Source organism: Capricornis sumatraensis, chromosome 1 (assembly GCF_032405125.1).
Source record: "Capricornis sumatraensis isolate serow.1 chromosome 1, serow.2, whole genome shotgun sequence".
Taxonomy (NCBI): Eukaryota; Metazoa; Chordata; class Mammalia; order Artiodactyla; family Bovidae; genus Capricornis; species Capricornis sumatraensis.
The window spans coordinates 173,950,590-173,973,631 of NC_091069.1; the positions used below are offsets into that span (position 1 = coordinate 173,950,590).

Consider the following 23,042-nt stretch of genomic DNA (forward strand, 5'->3'; position numbering starts at 1 on the left):
TGTGTGGTGCCCTTGAGCACCAGAGGGGTACTATTCTATTAAATAGAGCTTTCTCTCATCAACTTGTTTATTCTGAAATGCAATGACTAGGAAGTTAAGCTATTTCATTTACCCCTTAAATATTTGTTTGCCACTTACAATAGTTCTTTGGTGAATGATCTTTTTAGGGCCTTGCCTATTTGTGATGAAAATGTTCCTAATTCTCTTGGCATATACTTTCCTCAGTTTATTGTCTGGTTCTTAATTTTACTTGCTTTCAGGTACATATTTTATATTTTTATTTAATTTGATCTCTTAATCTTTTTCTTTCTGGTTTCTTCATTGTTTTCATGCTTAGAAATCCTTTTCTATCCCAAAGCCAGATCCACCTTTATCTTCATATAGCTGCTTTAATAGTTGATTTTTTTAAAGCTATAAAATATACTTACTTTTAAAGCACCATTCAAAAAAATTTAGGATGTATTTATTTTACTATTCCTTTGCTTAAAATCATTCAGTGCCTGCAGGATAAAAGTCAAACCTGGCAAATTGGCATATCAGCTCTTTGGAACCTGGGCTTTCCTTTGGCTTTATTTCCCATCTACATTCTAGCAGCAGAAGGCCACTTGCAGTTCCCTGAATTGTTAATACTGTTCCATGTGTCTATGCCTTTACAAATATGGAGTCCCTTCTCCATGACCCACCACAGCTTGCCTGATTAATTTTTCTTCTTCCTCTTTATCACCTCTTTCTGTAAAAAGTTTTCTGTTTCACTGCAGCTTAGTTAGTCACCCCTTTGTGATCCTCCAAAGCCTCTTGGTCATATTTTTACTGACAATTATCTTATTGAATTATCATTGTCTTTATACATCTTTCTCTCTCCATCCTGACTGTGAGGGCCTTAAAAGGGAGGACTGGGAAGGACTGTATCGTATTTCGGAGAAGGCAATGGCACCCCACTCCAGTACTCTTGCCTGGAAAATCCCATGGACGGAGGAGCTGCAGTCCATGGGGTCACTGACAGTCGGACACGACTGAGCGACTTCACTTTCACTTTTCACTTTCATGCGTTGGAGAAAGAAATGGCAGCCCACTCCAGTGTTCTTGCCTGGAGAATCCCAGGGACGGGGGAGCCTGGTGGGCTGCCGTCTCTGGGGTGCACAGAGTTGGACACGACTGAAGCGACTTAGCAGCAGCAGCAGCAGTATCCTATTTACCATTGTGACTGCCAGCATACAGAGGGCACACAATTTGTTTGAATGTGTGAAAGGTTAATGAAAATACAGTTTTGGACAATAAACCAGATAACAGTTTGCAAAAGTGATGGAAACCACCTTTGCAGAGTGGTGGAAATGTCATTTTAATTTCCAAGAATTTCCAAGCTATAAGATGCTTTCCCCCTCTCCGTTTCTAAGAAATAGGGCTATCAAAGGCTTCGCTAACCTAAAAGAAAAATAACTTGATATAAATATGACACATATGTGTGTTAAGGATGGCTTTTGATGTGCAGTGTTAGTGACAAAGAAATGATGTCATAGCGGCAAAGCTACTGACACAGCTGCAATGCTGGGCAATCCTTGCCGTCTGGCTTCCCTAGCCCTCTGTCTTGCAGCTCTTTTTCTTGGTTCTGCAGTGCTGCCATGCAAGACTCGGACACACTGCCCTCTAATGCAAATCTGCACTTCCTTCCCCACCAGGTCTACCTGGAGCCTCCCTTACATGGCTGGCTGCATAGAGGGTCAGCACTGTTTATCTGTCCCTCATTAACAGTTTAAAAAAAATCCCAGGCCTTTCATAGAACTGGCTCATAAAACAACAGAGCAGTCTCAAACTAGGGCATGTAAGCTGTTTAAAAATATGGGATGATGACAGTACTAGAGATAATCTTGATTTCTATACTATGAAAAAGTAATGGAATCCAACAGTGCTATCCAATAGAAATAGAATGCAAGCCATATAATTTGAAATATTTAGTAGCCATCTTTAAGAAAAAGAAATATAAAATTAACTATGATAACATATTTTAACCCACATATTAGCATACTATGATTTCAATGCATATAAATTTTAAAGTTCTACATTGCTTCAATTTTAAAATAAAAACTTAAATTTAACTAAAGTTAAGTAAAATAAAAATGGTTAAAATTGGTACATTTAGTATTGATACAATGCTATTGATATTGTCTATTTAGTACTGATACAGTACTATTGATACTATCTGACCCATTCTCCATATTCAAATATTATTGGTTGTTCAAATAATGTTCCTCGTGGGTATTTCTTACCACAGTCCAGAATCTAATTTAGAATTATGTATTACATTTAGTTGTCATGTTTCTTTAGTTTCTTTGAAACTGGAAAATAATCTCAGACATTGAGATTTTTGAAGTGCATGGGCCAGTTGCTACAAAGAATGTCCTTTAATTTGGGTTTGATGTTTCCATATGATAATTTTCATGTGTTGCATTTTTGGTAAGCATCCCACAGAAAATCTGTGTGTCTGCTTTAGACACAGGGACTCCCTGCCAGAATCTGCCTCAAGGGAGGACTTGTTGAGTTTTATGGACTTAATGTTTGTCTCCCTTTGTTGAAGACCCACCCCACATGTAATGGTATTAGGAGATGATGTATTTAGGTTTAGTTAAAGTCATGAGCGTGGTGCTCCCATGGTGGGATTATTATCCTTAAAAGAAAAGAAATAGACACCAGAGCTCACTCTCTTACTATACGAGGATATAGTAAGACAAGAGGACTTGTCATGTACCTGCAGGGAGAACGGTCAGAAGATAGGCTCTAGTCAGCAGATGCTCTACCGTCAGCCTCAGTTTCAGAGAGAAATCTTGTGTGATGTCATGTCCATCTCGAGAAGTCCACGTATGGTGACTTGTGAGGCAAGGATATCAAAGCCTGGCCGTCTGATCTGACACAGGACGCTATAATAGGTGGTACTTGTTCCAGAACTCCTGCTAGACTGAGCACTCCTTTGTTAGATCTGCATCACAGTTCAACCTATTCCTCTGCCAATACTGTTTCTTTCTCTTCCCTTTGAAGGAGGAAACAGACAGAACAGGCTCCATCTTGAAAGCAGGACTCCATCTTGGGCTGGACTGTGGACTTTGAGCTCTATGCCCAGTATCCATGGAAATGACATTCCAACTGGAAAACCAGGCACTCCGGATGGAAGAACCCCAGGGCTCATACCTATACTCTCCATTGCCTAACAGCATACCCTAATTATCTGTGTAACCAAATAGAATCATAAATTCTATTTTGCTTATTGGGGTATGACCACAGGCCTATTGATAATTGTCCACTGTTAACTACCTAGGCTTAAGGCATATGAATCACGGGTTAACTTTGATTGTATCTTTCTCTTCCTTTGTTCAGACTAGTTTTAGGGAATTTGGGGAGGTGGGTTTGGGCACGTACACTTAGGGTATATAAGGTTTTCAGAAAAACTGGTTGGGGTCCTTGGCTAAGAGGAGACTCTGCCTTGGGCCCGCCAGTGTAATAAACTGCACTTCACTATCTGCATTGTCCTTCTGAGTGAGTTTGTTTCCCGGAACGCGTGGCTACAACACCTTCACAGGTGTTGGTCCCTAATAAACATTTCATATCCCAAACTCTACTTAGTGCCTGCTTTCAAAGAACCCAACTCATGATGTTAACAGAAATGGGATAATGAAAAAAAAGGCAATAATAAAGAGTATTTGAAATGGAATCATTTACCACCTGGCTGGGGATATTAATAGATGGAAAATTTGACAGTACCACTTGTTAAAGTCTTTAGCAGTGGTAAGTTGAGAGGTATATAGGTGGAAGGGAATATACACGAGCAGGTACAATGTATTCAAGATATATGGAGAAAGAAAATCTATGAGGGTAGTGCATTGGATGGCTCTTGCTGATTGACATTGAGGTTCTACATAGAAATATAATACACAGCTAAAGTTGAATAACAGGCAATTGAAAACCTGGTGTGAAAATTAGAGGACCACTTTGATTACATATATAAAAAGAGACAAATCTCATCTCTAGCAAGACTGCAGAGAAAGCCCAGGAGAAAGCCAAGGGTTTAAGAAGTTAAAAGCCAATAAAGGCAGGACTGCTTTGCCAAGGTCAGATTCCTGGTCAGGAAACACTGATTGGGAAATAGGACACAGGGAAAGGGGTCATATGTGTAGAGGACCCCAAAGTTTTTGCAGCCCTATCCCACTCCTGTCTCTTCTGAACATTCTGAGCCTGCATAAGTGGCTGTGTGACAACCTTCCACATTATGAGTTGGTACCTGACCCTCAAAGGCAATATGTCCTCCTGGGCCTATCCTATCAGTCACCAGGCCTATGATGAGGCTTCAGTGAAGGTATAGCCCAGCTGAGGACATGGTGAGCCTAGGAAGGAAGGAAAGGAGCTATACACCAAGGGAGCTGCAAGATCCAGCCAACAGTTATCAGAAGGAGCAGGGTAGTCCATGTGTGACTGAGGTCTAAGGCTGTTTAATCTAAGGGGTCAGAGTATAAAACTGGATAGAGAAGAGTTAGACTCGGGAGTACCTTCCTGAGATTCAGGATTTAACACACAGCAAGAACCCAGAATGCCAGGAGGTGAGCATTTAGCCCTTGGATGGCATCTTTAAGTGTGATTGACACAGTTCAGTTGAAACACCAGAATGGCAGGGGAGGACTGGATAGAAAGTGGAAGTGAGCACGCTGGAATGGTTACACTATGTGTGACTGCAAGAATTGCCAGATGATATGTTCTTGGAAAGGCCCAGAGGAATGAGCTGTGGGGCACTGTTCAGAGGTTCAGCAGGTCTCTTTCTGTCAGCCAGCAGAAGTCATAGTAGAATTTGGTTCCCTAATATTACCAGACCCTGAGCAAACAGAGGCCAAGTGTTGATGTTTAACAGACAAATGCCAGGGTGAGACCATGATGACTATAATGGTCTGCAAAGTTAGAGTGGCTGCCTGCTGGCCTGACTGCAAAGAATTATAAAAAATGGTCAATAGAATGTGGCCTTCATTGGGACAAAATAGATGGGCAGCTGACTAAATACTACTCAGCTTTCACTAATAGAAAACTGGGAGGCTGAGTGTACTCATCCCACAAAAAACTCATGACTCCTGATCATGACTATCATGATTCCTTGTATCCCTAGTAGGGACAATACACAAGTCTAGGTACCAGGGGATAGAAGCAGACTGGCATCTCTTATTATGACTCTTAATGACTCATCAAGGGACTTCATATTTCTTGTCTCCATAACCCTGGGCTCTGAGAGGTTTGAGTTCTTGGTCTCCACATGTTTGGCAGGTGATACAAGAGTCCTAGGGGATTATGAACTATGACTGCTCCCTGAGCACTTTGAATTCCTGTGGCCAGGGACCAGGCAAGAAGAGAGTCACTGTCTTGTCAGGGATCACAGAGCATCAGGAGGAGGTTGGGCTGCTTTTTACACAACTGAGGCAGGGACGAATGTGTTTGGAATGCAGGCTTCCCACTTGGGAGCCTCAGAGTACTCCATTGCCCAACTGTGACTGTAACACCACAGCTGGAGCAGGGCATGATGACCAGGAATGAAAATCTGGGTCATGCCACTGGTAAGCCACTGAGGCCAGCAGAGTTGGAAATGGAAGATGAGGACAATTAGAATGCAAAGCGGAGGGGGATGATGTGATGTATCAGTTGTAGCTTGTCTCCCTCCCTTCCTTCCTCTAAGTTTGCCCTTTGAAAGAGATCCACCATATTCCTGGAGAAGTGGGTTGGTTGACAACGAGGTGTTGACTGTGATAGACACAGAGCTAAGATTCCTAGACCTCCCTTCTCCCCACCCCACCAATGAAGAAAATGCTGCCCATCTTTAGTGAGTGAAGACCCTTCAGCATCTGCACCAGCTACAAGAGTAGCTGTAGGTGGGGTCACACCCTTCCCAGGGCAGCCTGCCTCTGGTCCCTGATTGAGGTGGGACTATAAAAGTGGTCATTTTGGCCCACACAGGACACTCTGATAAGAAACACTCACTCCAGAGCTACCCATTGGATCGGGAGAGGTTTTCTTAGGTCTGAACTGTAGTGTAAACTCAATCCCATTTCCACTCTGTTTTCCTTCATAGGTGTTAATCGCTAATATACATCTTACACTTCAAACTCCGGCTCCAAAGAACCCACTTTCTGACAGTGTCCTTTTCAGTGCATCAGATTAGGAAGCAAGCATATAAAGCCACTTGGTGATTTGGTGGCATCTGCCAGGTTTCTCCATTATAAAATTCCTGGTTTTCCCTTTGTTTAGTAGGCAATTTGGGGAGATGTTTTAAGATATATAAATATCTTGTTCTTCATTATAATTCTGTCTACTTAGATTGGGATAAGTGAAGTGAAGTCGCTCAGTCATGTCCAACTCTTTGTGACCCCATGGACTGTAGCCTACCAGGCTCCTCCCTCCATGGGATTCTCCAGGCAAGAGTACTGGAGTGGGTTGCCATTTCCTTCTCCAGGGGATCTTCCCAACCCAGGGATCGAACGCTGGTCTCCTGCATTCCAGGCAGACACTTTAACCTCTGAGCCACCAGGGAAGACCCCTAGATTGGGATAGGTATCCATTAATAATTTTCTAAGTCTCTCATTCTTTCTGCATGTTACTTGGCATTCTACTGTAAGAAAAAGCTTTCCCTCCTCATTTATCTATATCTATATCTATGAGTTAAATTTATATCAGTATGGACTCATGGACTTCCCTGGTAGCTCAGCTGGTAAAGAATCCGCCTGCAATGCAGGAGATCCCAGTTTGACTCCTGGGTTGGGAAGATCCCCTGGAGAAGGGATAGGCTACCCACTCCACTATTCTTGAGCTTCCCTGGTGGCTTAGTTGGTAGAGACCTGGGTTCAATCCCTGGGTTGGGAAGATCCCCTGGAGGAGGGCATGGCAACCCACTACAGTATTCTTGCCTGGAGAATCCCCATGGACAGAGGAGCCTGACGGGCTACAGTGCATGGGGTCGCAAAGAGTCAGACATGACTAAGCACATAGACTCACAGATTATTTGCTTCAGTGGTATTTATTCTACTCAATAGGAATTATATAAAAAATGACAGCTATTATTTAGTTTGAGACTATGATATTGTCCCAGATCGGGTCAGAGGAAATCCTTCAAGCTGGCTCCTATGTCTTGGATACATCTCTGTCATTCTTTGACACTTCTTTGTTTTCTGGCACAATATGATCCAGGCACCTATTATTCTTTCTGTGCTGTAGGCCTGCAATCAACCTTTTCCCCAAAGACTTCTGGTCCCTTTTAGTGGAAATGGCATTTTGTTCTCTTATTTAGGTAACTCCATTATTTTAAAATAACATTAGGTAACATTTTTAACTCCCTTTCTTGACTTGAGTAACCTGCCTTCCATCCTTCTCAATGTATTGATTTCTTTGTTTAAGCCTAGAAAAGACAAAAATAATTTCAGATTGCTAGTTAGACTTCAATATTTATATGCCACTTTTTTCTTTTGAGGTAAATTTATATGCAATGAGATGCAAAAATCTTAAGTGTACTATTTAGTGAGTTCTGAATAATTCATACGCCTGTGAAAACCAAATCTCTATCAAGATAACAGAACCTTATCACCACCCTAAAAATGTCCCTCATATCACTTTCTAGTCAACCCAACCACTAGAGGCAAGCATTTTTCTGATTTTCTTTTCACTATATATTATTTTTATGTGTTTGCTGCTGCTGCTGCTGCTAAGTCCCTTCAGTCATGTCCGACCCTGCACGACCCCATAGACAGCAGCCCACCAGGCTCCCCCAGTCCGTGGGATTCTCCAGGCAAGAACACTGGAGTGGGTTGCCATTTCCTTCTTCAATGCATGAAAGTGAAAAGTGAAAGTGAAGTTGCTCAGTCATGTCCGACTCTTAGCGACCCTCATAATTTAAATGGAAAGATACAGAATGTACTTTTTAGTATTTGGTGTCTTTTGTTCCACTAATATTTTAAAATTTATTTTTATGCCCCAGAGTATGGTATAGCTTAGTGAATAGTGCATGTGTACTCAGAAAGAATGTATATCCTATCGTTGTTTGCCATTATTTCACCTTCATACTTTGAAAGAATTTTTGCTGGATATAAAGTTCTAGATGGACAGAGGTTTTTCTTTCAGATTTTATTCCATTAAATTCTGGCTTACACTACAGTCATTAAGACAGTGTTGTAGTGGCACAAAAACAGAAATATAGACCAATGTAACAAGTTAGAAAGACCAGAGATTAAACCCAAGTACCTTACCTTTGATAAAGGAGGCAAGAATATATGAGAAAAAGTAGTCTGTTCAGTAAGTGGTTCTGGGAAAATTGGACAGTTACGTGTAAAAGAATGAAATTAGTACATATCCTAACACCATACACAAATATAAACTCAAAATGGATTAAAGACCTAAATATAAGACCAGAAACTCTAAAACTCTTAAGGGGAAATATAGGCAGAACACTCTTAGACATAAATCACAGCAAAATTCTCTATAACCCACCTCCTGGAATAGTGGAAATAAAAACAAAGGGAATCTAATTAAAGGTTTTTTCACAGCAAAGGAAACCATAAACAAGATGAAAAGACAACCCTGAGAGTGGGAGAAAATAATTGCAAATGAAGCAACTGATAAAGGATTAATCTCCAAAATTTACAAGCAGCTCAGGCAACTCAATATCAGAAAAACAAACCAGTCAATCAAAAAATGGGCAGAAGACCTAAACAGACATTTCTCCAAGAAGACATACAGATGGCTAATAAACATTAAAAAGTGCTCCACATCACTTATTATGAATAGAGAAATGCAACTCAAAACTACAATGAGATACCACCTCACACCAGTCAGTATGTCCATCATCAAAAAATCTACAAACAATAAATTCTGGAGAGGATGTAGAAAAAAGGGAACCCTCTTGCACTGTTGGTAGGAGTGTAAATACAGCCACTATGGAGAACAGTATGGAGATTTCTTTAAAAGCTAAGAATAAAATTACCATATGACCCAGCAATCCTACTATTGGGCATATACCCTGAGAAAACCACAATTCTAAAAGACACATGCACCCTAATGTTCATTGCAGCACTGTTTATGATAGCCAGGACATGGAAGCAACCTGGATGTCCATCAACAGATGAATGGCTAAAGAAGATAGATACACACACACACACACACACATACACACACACACATATATATAATATAAATACAATGGGATATTCAGGTCAGTTCAGTTCAGTCGCTCAGTCGTGTCCGACTCTTTGCGACCCCATGAATCGCAGCACGCCAGGCCTCCCTGTCCATCACCAACTCCCGGAGTTCACTCAGACTCACATCCATCGAGTCAGTGACGCCATCCAGCCATCTCATCCTCTGTCGTCCCCTTATCCTCCTGCCCCCAATCAGAGTCTTTTCCAATGAGTTAACTCTTCGCATGAGGTGGTCAAAGTACTGGAGTTTCAGCTTTAGCATCATTCTTTCCAAAGAAATCCCAGGGCTGATCTCCTTCAGAATGGATTGGTTGGATCTCCTCAATGGGATATTACTCAACCATAAAAAGGAACAAATCTGAGTCAGTTCTAGTGAGGTGGATAAACCTAGAGCCTGTTATACAGAGTGAAGTAAGTCAGAAAGAGAAAAACAAATATTGTATATTAACACATATATATGGAATCTAGAAAAATGGTACCGATGAACCTATTTGCAGGGAAGCAATAGAGATGCAGACGATAGAGGACAGACATGTAGACCCAGTTGAGCAAGGAGAGAATGGGGTGAATTGAGAGTGTAGCCCTGAAACATTTACATCACCATATGTAAAATAGATAGACAGTAGGAATTTGATGTATAACACTGGGAGCTCAACCTGGGGCTCTGTGACAACCTACAGGGGTGGGATGACGGGATAGGTGGGAGGGAGGTTCAAGAAGGAGGGGACATATGTATACCTATGGCTGATCCATGTTGATGTGTGGCAGACACCAACACAACATTGTAAAGCAATTACCCTCCAATTAAAAATAAGTAAATTAAAAAACATTGTAGCTTACAGTCCCTCTGATTCTTAGGAGTAATTCTTATCTTTTTCTCGGTATACAATGTGGCTTTTTCTCTGGTTGTTTCTAATATTTTCTTTTAATTATTTATTTTCAGCAGTTTTGTGTAAGGTGCATTGATGAGGATTCTTTGTGTTTATCCTCTTTAGGATTGGTTTGATTTCTTGATACTGTGGATTTCTACTTTTCCTTAAATTTAGAAAAGTTTTGGCTGTTATTTCTTCAAATATTTTAAAATCACCTCTCCTCTCTTTCTAGGTCTCTGATAATACATGTGCTAGGTAACTTGGTATTGTCCTGTAGGTCACTAAGTCTCTCTTCATTTTCTTTTCAACTTTTATTCTCTTTGTGCTCTGGTATAGATAATTCTTTTTGTACTATTTTCTCATTCACAGATCTTTTTTTCTGTATAACTAAGCTGTTTTTTAAGGCCATCCAGTGAAGTTTTCATTTTGGATACTGTATTTTTCTGCCCTAAAAGTTCTATTTGGTTATTTTTATAGTTTTCATTTATTGTGTTTTCCTTTAAATTCCTGGCTACATTTTTAACAGCTGTTTTAAGTACTCTGATAATTTCATTACTATTGTCCTTTCTGGGTCCATTGACTAATTTTTCTCCGGTTTATGACTCACATTTTCTTGCTTCTTCATATAATTCAGTTCAGTTCAGTCGTGTCCGACTCTTTGCGACCCCATGGACTGCAGCACGTCAGGCTTCCCTATGAATCACCAACTCCTGGAATTTACCCAAACTCATGTCCATTGAGTTGGTAATGCCATCCAACCACCTCATCGTCTGTTGTCCCCTTCTCCTCATGCCTTCAATCTTTCCCAGCATCAGGGTCTTTTCAAATGAGTCAGTTCTTTGCATCAGGTGGCCAAAGTATTGGAGTTTCAGCTTCAACATCAGTCCTTCCAATGAACACTCAGAACTGATCTCCTTTAGGATGGACTGGTTGGATTTCCTTGCAGTCCAAGAGACTCTCAAGAGTCTTCTTCAACACCACAGTTCAAAAGCATCAGTTCTTCGGCGCTCAGCTTGTTTTATAGTTCAGCTCTCACATCCATACATGACTATTGGAAAAACCATAACTTTGACTAGACGGACCTTCCTTGGCAAAGTAATGCCTCTGCTTTTTAATATGCTGTCTAGGTTGGTCACAGCTTTCCTTCCAAGGAGCAAGCATCTTTTAATTTCATGGCTGCAGTCACCATCTGCAGTGATTTGGGAGCCCCAAAAAATAAAGTCTGACACTGTTTCCACTGTTTCCCCATCTATTTGCCATGAAGTGAAGGGACTGGATGCCATGTTCTTCATTTTCTGAATGTTGAGCTTTAAGCCAACTTTTTCACTCTTCTCTTTTACTTTCATCAAGAGGCTCTTTAGTTCTTCTTCACTTTCTGCCATAAGGGTGGTGTCATCTGCATATCTGAGGTTATTGATATTTCTCCCGGCAATCTTAATTCCAGCTTGTGCTTCATTCAGGCTGGCATTTCTCATGATGTACTCTGCATATAAGTTAAATAAGCAGGGTGACAATATACAGCCTTGACGTATTCCTTTCCTTATTTGGAACCAGTCTGTTGTTCCATGTCCAGTTCTAACTGTTGCTTCTTGACCTGCATACAGATTTCTCAAGAAGCAGGTTAGGTGGTCTGGTATTCCCATCTCTTTCAGAATTTTCCAGTTTATTGTGGTCCACACAGTCAAAGGCTTTGGCATAGTCAATAAAGCAGAAATAGATCTTTTTCTGGAACTCTCTTGCTTTTTCAATGATCCAGCAGATGTTGGTGAGTTGATCTCTGGTTCCTCTGCCTTTTCTAAAACCAGCTTGACCATCTGGAAGTTCACAGTTCACGTATTGCTGAAGTCTGGCTTGGAGAATTTTGAGCATTACTTTGCTAGCATGTGAGATGAGTGCAATTGTGCAGTAGTTTGAGCATTCTTTGGCGTTGCCTTTCTTTGGGATTGGAATGAAAACTGACCTTTGGATACTGGACATTATGGGTAATACATTGTTTAGTGCCTGGATTTTGTTGTCCTTAAAGATTATTAAGTTTCATTCAATGAAGCACTTAATTTACTTGCAGGTAAGTTTTCTGTTTTGTTTGAGTGAGTCTAGAGTAGCTTTTACTCTTGGGCTAATTTAGCCTTATCTCTAAACTGTGGCCTTTCTGAGGTTTTTTTTTTTTTTTTTTTACCAAATGCCCTATTTGTTTAATAAGGTTTTTCCATTCCAGTTGGTCAGAACTTCAATGTTTCCAAACCTTATTTAAGATCTAGTAGTTGTTCAGCTTGTAGTTCCCACAGTAGTTGTTATTTAACCAGCCTCCTGGAGTCTCATTCAAGCTATGCCAAAGATTCAAGGAGACTCACACATATTTCTGAAACTCTTAATCTGGTTCTCTGCCCTGCAAATTTCAGTTGCCTCCATCTCTCATAATTCAAATTTCACTCTCCTCAGTTAGAGAGAGTACTGTATTCTGCTTAGCTTTCTTCAATCCTGTGCTTTGGAAAATACTACCAGAAAGAAAATCTGGGGACATCTTTGCTGCTGCTGCTGCTGCTAAGTCGCTTCAGTCGTGTCCGACTCTCTGCCACCCCATAGACTGCAGCCCACCAGGCTCCCCTGTCCCTGGGATTCTCCAGGCAAGAGTACTGGAGTGGGGTGCCATTGCCTTCTCCAGGGACACCTTTGGGCTCATCTTATTTGCTTTCCTTCTTTCTAAGATCACAGTTCTACTGTGCCTACTGTCCAATGTCTGAAGAGATACTTGTCTCATAGATTTGGTTCAGTTTTCTATTGTTTGTGGTAGGAAAGTTAGTTTAGTTTGGTACCAGTCACTTATTTATGGCTGAATCACCATAACACTTTAAAAATATAAAATTCCTATTGAATAATAAGATGCATACTAAAAATTGCATATCTTAAGTGTGCAATTTGATGAATTTTCTTTTCTTTTTTTGCCACTTCCATTTGGCATGCAGGATCTTAGTTCCTTGATCAGGGTTTGAATCTGTGCCCCCTGCAGTAGAAGCAGGGAGAGTTCCCACTGGATTGCCATGGAATTCCCAACCTTATGAGTTTTCATTAATCAAACACACTAGTGTAATTAACATCCAGATCAAACATTACTAGAACCCCAGAAGCCCCCTAGGGGCCCTTTCCAAACCTTAATGCCACCTAAGGGTAACCAACAGTCTAACTTCTATTACCATATATTATTTTTGTCTCTGTTTGAATGTTATATAAGTAGAATCAAGTAGTATACAGTTTGTGTCTGGCTTTTATCAGTCAGTTTTACAGTTGTGGGATTCATCCATGTTTTGTATGTAGTTGTTGATTGTTCATTCTCTTTCCTGTATACTGTTCTACTATGTGAATATTCTAAAGTTTATTTATCCTATGAGAATTCTTATATATGTGGTATATTCTTATGTATGTTTATGGTAAACAAATGAATACATTTCTGTTCCACATATATCTAGGAGTGGAATTGCTTGGTTAACCCACTCCAACAACCAGAAAATTTATATAATTAGTCCAGACATTGCTTCTGGACTTCAGACTTACATCTCCAAATCTGTTTGACATCTCCAAATACAAGCATGCCCAACTTAATATGTCCAAGACCATTTGCTCCTCCTTCTAGGTTCCCTGAGTCAGTAAATGGGTTCTTAATTCATCTAGTAAGTCATGGAGGCATTCTTAATGCTCTGCTTTTCTTTATCATCCTAGGCAAACCAATTCTTTATTACATCTTTTGAATTCCACCTCTAATTTATAAATAAGTATTTCAAAATTACCCAAATCTTTCTGTCTCTAGTGTTATTACCCTAGCTCAAGCCACCGTCATCTCTGGCCTTGACTAATGTCACTGCCTCCAAACAGGACTTCCAATAAGCCCTTCTCTCCTCTTTCAAACTATTCCCCACAAATAGCCTAAGTGAGAGTTTATTAATAAATATGTAAATCTGACCCTACTTAACACTCTATTAGCTGCCCATTGACCTTAAGATACATTCCAAAATACAGTCTAAAATGTATAATGTGGCCAGGAGGAGCCTGCATAGTCTGGCCTCTGATTCATTTCGACTCATTTGCTCCTACACCTCAACCCCACTGACTTCCTTTCAGTGACATGTTCCTAGAACACATCAAATTCTTTCATGCCCCAACAATCTCAAACATAATATTCTCTATGCCGGCAACATTCTTAAAGGCTCTTTCATGTGCCTGGAGCTTCAAAGGCACTTCTTCAAAGAACTCTTTCCCCATAGTCCTTATTAATCTATCGTTGCACTCACTAATTTTTCTTCATAGAATTGATCACAATATATAATTATGTAATGTTTATGCTTTAACATCTCTTGCTCCTATCACACATTAGATCCACCGAAAGTTATATTCACTCCTATAACCCAATGCCTAACACTGGGCTTGGCACATAGTATGCAGTCAGTAAGCACTTGTTTAATAATGCATGACCGATGCAAAAGCTGGGATGGACTGCAGGAACAGCATTTGGCATTTCTTTGTCAAGGTAGGATGCCTTCCCGGGCGTGGTAATAATGAGACAGGTCCTTTTCTTGTTCACTCAGAGTGGGGCTTTCATGCTCCTTCTATAACTGTTTCCTGCAGGGCCGCATAAGAAACAAACTACCTGCAGGTACAGGCGGCAGACGGGAGATCAGCCTTATTTGCGAGGGACAGTATAATCAGTCAATCCAGGACTTGCCACTCTCTTGGCGTAGAAGCGTGAAAAGCTGTCAATCTCCTCCGGAGCGGGCGGGTTAGTGTGTCCTTCCCCCAGAACCTGATTGGCCTGAGCAAGGAACGGGGGCGGGGCTAGATCCCGCTGGGTGCCAGCCACGTTGCACGCGGGGCTGCCCCGCGGAGAGGCCACTCCCCAGCCCCACAGTGCACTGCGAAGCGCGTCACTCGGAGCGGCGGGTCTCGGCTCGACAGGTACGGCCCGGCCCCTCCCAGTCCTTCGTCCCTTCTTGGGGTCGCCCGAACCCTGATCTGCCGCTCGCCTCTCTCTCCCGTTCTCCTGCCACGGTCCTGACTCTCGCCGTTGGAACTACAGACCTACCTACCCCGGGCGGGAACTAAGTTCTTGGCGTGGGAGCGGGAGTCGTCGGAGTCGTGGAGCTTTGAAGGGGTGGGATTGCTGGGACTTCGTTCCCTTCAACTTGAGGGATCACTGGGGCCGCGCGAACGGCGGTTGCCCTTCGACTGACCTGCCGGGATATCGGGCAGCTTGAGCAGGGGGCCGAGGAGGGAGGGACAGTCGCTCTGAGCTGCCAGCGGTTAAGCGGCATTCCCTGGCGCCCAGGTGTCAGAAACACGGTGGCCCTCCTAGGCTGTTTAGGCGGCCCAGAGAGCTTGACGCGGCACTTCCTATTTTCTTTTAGGCAGGGTTACTTAGCTTTTTTGTGAGGTAGTTCAACCTCAATGCTAATTCAAGCATTGAACCCAGAGATTTGCCCGCGTTGGGTCACAGAAACCGAAGGTCCTGTTAATGGCACTTAGGAAACGATGTGGCATAAGGGAGACCTAAGCAATTGGCTCCACAGGTAGCTGAGGGTTCCGGAATAGGAGGCCGAGCCTCAGCTGCCTTTAATCTCTCTGACAGTGAAAACAGCAGCTTTGCCCCGCCCCGTTTAGTTTCCTGGGTCTTCCACCTGGGGCAGTGGGAAAGCTTGAGAATCAGTTCCTTCTATGTTTTGCTTCAGCCAAGGCAAAGCCTAGGGGTAAGGTGTCAGCCACCAGAAGGGAGATGATGGGATCTCAGCTAACAGGTGGAACAGCCACTTCTTAAAAACTTTCTGAGTCCCTTTGCAGGTTACTGGCATTTGTTCAAGTGCTAAGATAATGGTTTCCCTGGTGGCTCAGATGGTAAAGAACCTGCCTGCAATGTGGGAGACCTGGGTTTGATCCCTGGGTCAGGAAGATCCCCTGGAGAAGGGAATGGCAACCCACTCCAGTATTCTTGCCTGGAGAATTTCATAGGCAGAAGAGCCTGGCAGGCTACAGTCCGTGGAGTTGCAAAGAGTCAGACAGGACTGAGGGTTGACCAAGCACACAACACAACCCTAATTTAAGGGGCATCTGGGCATTGCCTATACTGAGAACCATAGTTAGTTTAGTGTTTGTGTGTGTGTGTATGTGTATGTGTATAAAGTGATTATAAAGTGGTAGTCGTGTCTGAGTCTTTGTGATCCCACGGATTGTAGCCCACCAGACTCTTCCGTCCGTAGGATTCTCCAGGCAAGAATACTGGAGTGGGTTGCCATTTCCTCCTTCAGGGGATCTTCCCCACCCAAGGATCAAACTTGGGTCTCCTGCATTGCAGACAGATTATTTACCATCTGAGGCACCAGGAAAGCCCATGTGTACATAATTGATTCTTAAAAATCTTCAGTGTATTTTATACTGGTGTATTAATGGAGCCTGCAGTTCAGTTCAGCCGCTTAGACGTGTCCAACTCTTTGCGACTCCATGGACTGCAGCGCACAGGCTTCCCTGTCCATCACCAACTCCCAGAACTTGCTCAAACTCATGTCCATTGAGTCAGTGATGCCATCCAACCATCTCATCTTCTGTTGTCCCTTTCTCCTGCCGCCTACAATCTTTCCCAGCATCAGGCTCTTTTCTAGTGAGTCTAGGTCTTAACAAACAGGTACTTTCGACCTTCCTGTCCATGTAGTTGAGTTGCTGCTGCTGCTAAGTCGCTTCAGTCGTGTCCAACCCTGTGTGACCCCACAGACGGCAGCTCACCAGGCTCCCCCGTCCTTGGGATTCTCCAGGCAAGAACACTGGAGTGGGTTGTCATTTCCTTCTCCAATGTAGTTGAGTAAGAAGCTTAAATATGTTGATAGGCAACATTTCAGAGTGTGGTTAGAATTATGCTTGAGTTTAATTCTGTCACTTGCTCGTTTCAGGATTGAATAGATTACTTTTCTGGGCTTGAATTTCCTCAGAGATAAAATGGAATGGATAATAACTACCTCACAGGGTATTGGAAGGCTTAAATGAGGTAATGTGTATAAAGTGGTAAATAGAGGACAGTCAATAATAACAAACGCTTAATATTGCACTTTCCGTCTGCAAGGTGGTGTTTCAGGTTCTTTACATGTTCTTATGTGGTAGATACTATTAGTATCTTTAAACAGTCCTATGAGATGGGTGCTATTGGTAGTCAAAATTGACAGATGAGGGTATTGAGCATAAAAAGTTTGCCCAAGTTTACACAATTACTAAATGGTAGAGCCAGTTTTTGAATCCAGGCAATTTGGTTTCATAGTACACCCTGTTAACTATAATACTTACTGTATAGTATATAAGCTGTTTTTAAAAATTGTTATTTCAGAATGAATAGCTAATTCCTGTATCACTGGCTTCTTGCCCCTTGTTGATTATAGGAGGAGCACAGTGATGTAGAGATATACAAGAGACTTAGATTTAAGCACTGCCATATATTAGCAGTGTGACACTGAGGAAAGTTTCCTCATCCGTAAAATGGAGGTTATACCTCCCTCACTCTTCGTTAACTGTGAGGTGTTACGCAAATTACTGATGCAATTGAGTATGTGTTGAAGGCCTTCTTCCTAGATGTGTGAATGATCTACTCTGGAGCCAGAGTTCTTTTGCATACTATGCAGTACAAGTACCTATAATAAAAATACCAAAGGCTGTTGATAAGATGCGGGGCACAGGTAAAGTTGCAAAATAAACTCTGGCTGTTTTTAGTACCCTTTTCACCTCTTTTCAGGCTCTATCTCCCAAGTACCTTCCTGCTAACCTATGGCTGCATGAAATCCTTCTCGTTTCACTCAATCTTCCCCCAGTCCAGTGCATCACAATTAGTATAGCCTTCTCCAAAGCTACACCCCAGTTCCCAGATCTCAGCTAGTACTTTTTAAAAAATTAATTTATTTAATTTAATTGGAAGCTAATTACTTTACAATATTTTAGTGGTTTTTGCCAGACATCAACATGAATCAGCCACGGGCGCACATGTGTTCCCCATCCAGAACCCCCCTCCCACCTCCTTCCCCATCCCATCCCCTAGGGTCATCCCAGTGCACCAGCCCTGAGCACCCTCTCTCATGCATTGAACCTGGACCAGTGATCCGCTTCACATATGATAATATACACATTTCAATGCTACCCTCTCAAATCAACCCACCCTCGCCTTCTCCCACAGAGTCCAAAAGACTGTTCTCTTTTGCTGTGTTCATCTGTGTCTCTTTTGCTGTCTCACATATAGGGTGATCGTTACCATCTTTCTGAATTCCATATATATGCAATAGTATACTATATTGGTGATTTTCTTTCTGACTTACTTCACTCTGTATGATACGCTCCAGTTTCATCCACCTCATTAGAACTGATTCAAATGTATTCTTTTTAATGGCTGAATAATACTCCATTGTGTATATGTACCACAGCTTTCTTATCTATTTGTCTGATGATGGACATCTAGGTTGCTTCCACGTCCTGGCTATTGTAAACAGTGCTGCAATGAACATTGGGGTACACGTGTCTCTTTCAATTCTGGTTTCCTTGGTGTGTATGCCCAGCAGTGGGATTACTGGGTCGTATGGCAGTTCTGTTTCCAGTTTTTTAAGGAATCTCCACATTGTTCTCCATAGTGGCTGTACTAGTTTGCATTCCCACCAACAGTGTAAGAGGGTTCCCTTTTCTTCTTCCCTCTCCAGCATTTGTTGCTTGTAGACTTTTGGATAGCAGCCATTCTGACTGCTGTGAGATGGTACCTCATTGTGGTTTTGATTTGCACTTTTCTGATAATGAGTGATATTGAGCATCTTTTCATGTATTTGTTAGCCATCTGTATGTCTTCTTTGGAGAAATGTCTGTTTAGTTTTTTGGCCCATTTTTTGATTGGGTCATTTATTTTTCTGGAATTGAGCTGCTTGTATATTTTTGAGATTAATTCTTTGTCAGTTGGTTCATCTGCTATTATTTTCTCTCATTCTTAAGGCTGTCTTTTCACCTCGCTTATAGTTTCCTTCTTGTGCAAAAACTTTTGTTTAATTAGGTCACATTTGTTTATTTTTGCTTTTATTTCCATTACTCTGGGAGGTGGGTCATAAAGGATCCTGCTGTGATTTATGTCAGAGAGTGTTTTGCCTATGTTTTCCTCTTCAGTTCAGTTCAGTCACTCAGTCGTGTCTGACTGTTTGCGACCCCATGTACCGCAGCACGCCACGCCTCGCTTTCCATCACCAACTCCTGGAGTCTACCCAAACCCATGTCAATTGAGCCAGTGATGCCATCCAACCATCTCATCCTCTGTCGTCCCCTTCTCCTCCTGTCCTCAATCTTTCCCAGAATCAGGTTCTTTTCAAGTGAGTCAGCTGTTCACATCAGGTGGCCAAAGTATTGGAGTTTCAGCTTCAATATCAGTCCTTCCAGTGAACACCCAGGACTGATCTCCTTTAGGATGGACTGGTTGGATCTCCTTGCAGTCCAAGGGACTCTCAAGAGTCTTCTCCAACACCACAGTTCAAAAGCATCAATTCTTTGGTGCTCAGCTTTCCTGATAGTCCAACTCTCACATCCATACATGACTACTGGAGAAACCATTGCTTTGACTGGATGGACCTTTGTTGACAAAGTAATGTCTCTGTTTTTTAATATTCTGTCTAGGTTGGTCATAACTTTCCTTCCAAGGAGCAAGCATCTTTTAATTTCATGGCTGCAATCACCATCTGCAGTGATTTTGGAGCCCCCCAAAATAAAGTCTGACACTGTTTCCACTATTTCCCGATCTATTTGCCATGAAGTGATGGGACCAGATGCCATGATCTTAGTTTTCTGAATGTTGAGCTTTAAGCCAACTTTTTCACTCTCCTCAAAAGGCTCTTTAGTTCTTCACTTTCTGTCATAAGGGTGGTGTCATCTGCATATCTGAGATTATTGATATTTCTCCCGGCAATCTGGATTCCAGCTTGTGCTCAGCACCACTTGTTAAAGAGATTGTCTTTTCTGCATTGTATATTCTTGAATATTTTCCCCTAGAAGTTTTATAGTTTCTGGTCTTACGTTTAGCTCTTTAATCCATTTTGAGTTTATTTTTGTGTATGGTGTTAGAAAATGTTCTAGTTTCATTCTTTTACAAGTGGTTAACCAGTTTTCCCAGCACCACTTGTTAAAGAGATTGTCTTTTCTCCATTGTATATTCTTGCCTCCTTTGTCAAAGATAAGGTGTCCATAGGTGTGTGGATTTATCTCTGGGCTTTCTATTTTGTTCCATTGATCTATATTTCTGTCTTTGTGCCAGTACCATACTGTCTTGATGACTGTAGTGAAGTCAGGCAGGTTGATTCCTTCAGATCCATTCTTCTTTCTCAAGATTGCTTTGGCTGTTCGAGGTTTTTTGTATTTCCATACAAATTGTAAAATTATTTGTTCTAGTTCTCTGAGAAATACCGTTGGTAGCTTGATAGGTATTGTATTGCATCTATAGATTCCTTTGGATAGTATACTCATTTTCACTATATTGATTCTTCTGACCCATGAACATGGTATATTTCTCCATCTATTTGTGTCACCTTTGATTTCTTTCATCAGTGTTTATAGTTTTCTATATATAGGTCTTTTGTTTCTTTAGGTAGATTTATTCGTAAGTATTTTATTCTTTTCGTTGCAATGGTGAATGGAACTGTTTCCTTAATTCCTCTTTCTGTTTTCTCATTGTTAGTGTATAGGAATGCAAGGGATTTCTATGTGTTAATTTTATATCTTGAAATTTTACTGTAGTCATTGATTAGCTCTAGTAATTTTCTGATGGAGTCTTTAGGGTTTTCTATGTAGAGGATCATGTCATCTGCAAACAGTGAGAGTCTGTCTTCTTCTTTTCCAATCTGGATTCCTTTTATTTCATTTTCTTCTCTGATTGTTGTGGCTAAAACTTCCAAAACTGTGTTGAATAGTAGTGGTGAGAGTGGGCACCCTTGTCTTGTTCCTGACTTTAGGGGAAATGCTTTCAATTTTTCACCATTGACGATAATGTTTGCTGTGGGTTTGTCATATATGGCTTTTATTATATTGAGGTATGTTCCTTCTATTTCTGCTTTCTGGAGGGTTTTTATCATAAATGTAGGTTGAATTTTGGCAAAGGCTTTCTCTGCATCTATTGAGATATTCATATGGTTTTTATCTTTCAATTTGTTAATGTGGTTATCATATTGATTGATTTGTGGATATTAAAGAATCCTTGCATCCCTGGGATAAAGCCTACTTGGTCATGATGTATGATCTTTTTAATATGTTGTTAGATTCTGATAGAATTTTGTTAAGGATTTTTGCGTCTATGTTCATTAGTGATATTGGCCTGTAGTTTTCTTTTTTTGTGGCATTCTTTGTCTGGTTTTGGTATTAGGGTAATGGTGGCCTCATAGAATGAGTTTGGAAGTTTACCTTCCTCTGCAGTTTTCTGGAAGAGTTTGAGTAGGATATATGTTAGCTCTTCTTTAAATTTTTGTTAGAATTCAGCTGTGAAGCTGTCTGGTCCTGGGCTTTTGTTTGCTGGAAGATTTCTGATTATGCTTTTGATTTCCATGCTTGTGATGGGCCTGTTTAAAATTTTCTATTTCTTCTGGGTTCAGTTTGGAAAGTTGTACTTTTCTAAGAATTTGTCCATTTCTTCCAAGTTGTCCATTTTATTGGTATATAGTTGCTGATAGCAGTCTCTTATGATCCTTTGTATTTCTGTGTTATCTGTTGTGATTTCTCTATTTTCATTTCTAATTTTGTTGATTTGATTCTTCTCCCTTTTTTTTTTTTAATGAATCTGGCTAATGGTTTGTCTATTTTATTTATCCTCTCAAATAACTAGCTTTTAGCTTTGTTGATTTTTGCTATGGTCTCCTTTGTTTCTTTTTCATTTATTTCTGCCCTAATTGTTATGGCTTCTTTCCTTTTACTAACTCAGGGGTTCTTCATTTCTTCCTTTTCTAGTTGCTTTAGATGTTCAGCTCAGCTCAGTCATGTCCTACTCTTTGCGACCCCATGAATTGCAGCACACCAGGCCTCCCTGTCCGTCACCAGCTCCTGGAGTTTACTCAGACTCATGTCCATTGAGCCAGTGAAGCCATCCACCATCTCATCCTCTGTTGTCCCCTTCTCCTCCCACCTTCAATCTTTCCCAGCATCAGAGCCTTTTCAGATGAGTCAGCTGTTCACATCAGATGGCCAAAGTATTGGAGTTTCAGCTTGAACATCAGTCCTTCCAATGAACACCCAAGACTGATCTCTTTTAGGATGGACTGGTTGGATCTCCTTGTAGTCCAAGGGACTCTCAAGAGTCTTCTCTAACACCACAGTTCAAAAACATAAGTTCTTTGGTGCTCAGCTTTCTTTATAGTCCAACTCTCACATCCATGTATGACTACCGGATAGAGTTAGGTTATTTATTTGACTTTTCTCTTGTTTCTTGAGGCAAGCTTGTATTGCTATGAATCTTCCCCTTAGCACTGCTTTTACTGAGTTCCATAGGTTTTGGGTTGTTGTGTTTTCATTTTCATTTGTTTCTATGCATATTTTCATTTCTTCTGTGATTTGTTGGTTTTTCAGAAGCATGCTGTTTAGCCTCCATTTTGTATTTTTAATAGTTTTTTTTCCTGTAGTTGACATCTAATCTTCTTGTATTGTGATCAGAAAAGATGCCTGGAATCATTTCAATTTTTTTGAATTTACCGAGGCTAGATTTATGGCCCAGGATGTGATCTGTCCTGGAGAAGGTTTCATGTGCACTTGAGAAAAAGGTGAAATTCATTGATTTGGGGTGAAGTGTCCTATAAATATCAATTAGGTCTAACTGGTTCATTGTATCATTTAAAGTTTGTGTTTCCTTGCTAATTTTCTGTTTAGTTGATCTGTCCATAGGTGTGAGTGGGGTATTAAAGTCTCCTACTATTATTGTGTTACTGTTAATTTCCCCTTTCATACTTGTTAGCAT

General features: G+C 41.2%; 1 protein-coding gene across 2 annotated transcripts in view; it reads left to right on the top strand.

Annotated features, from left to right (window-relative positions):
- Nucleotides 1-15,000: 15,000 nt before the first annotated feature.
- The window catches only part of SEC22A (SEC22 homolog A, vesicle trafficking protein), an 84,443-nt gene continuing 76,401 nt past the window's right edge, over nucleotides 15,001-23,042 (top strand). For both annotated transcript variants that reach the window (XM_068979137.1, XM_068979147.1), the window contains exon 1: nucleotides 15,001-15,019. The gene's annotated coding sequence lies outside the window, so the exon portion shown is untranslated. The remainder of the gene's footprint in view (nucleotides 15,020-23,042) is intronic.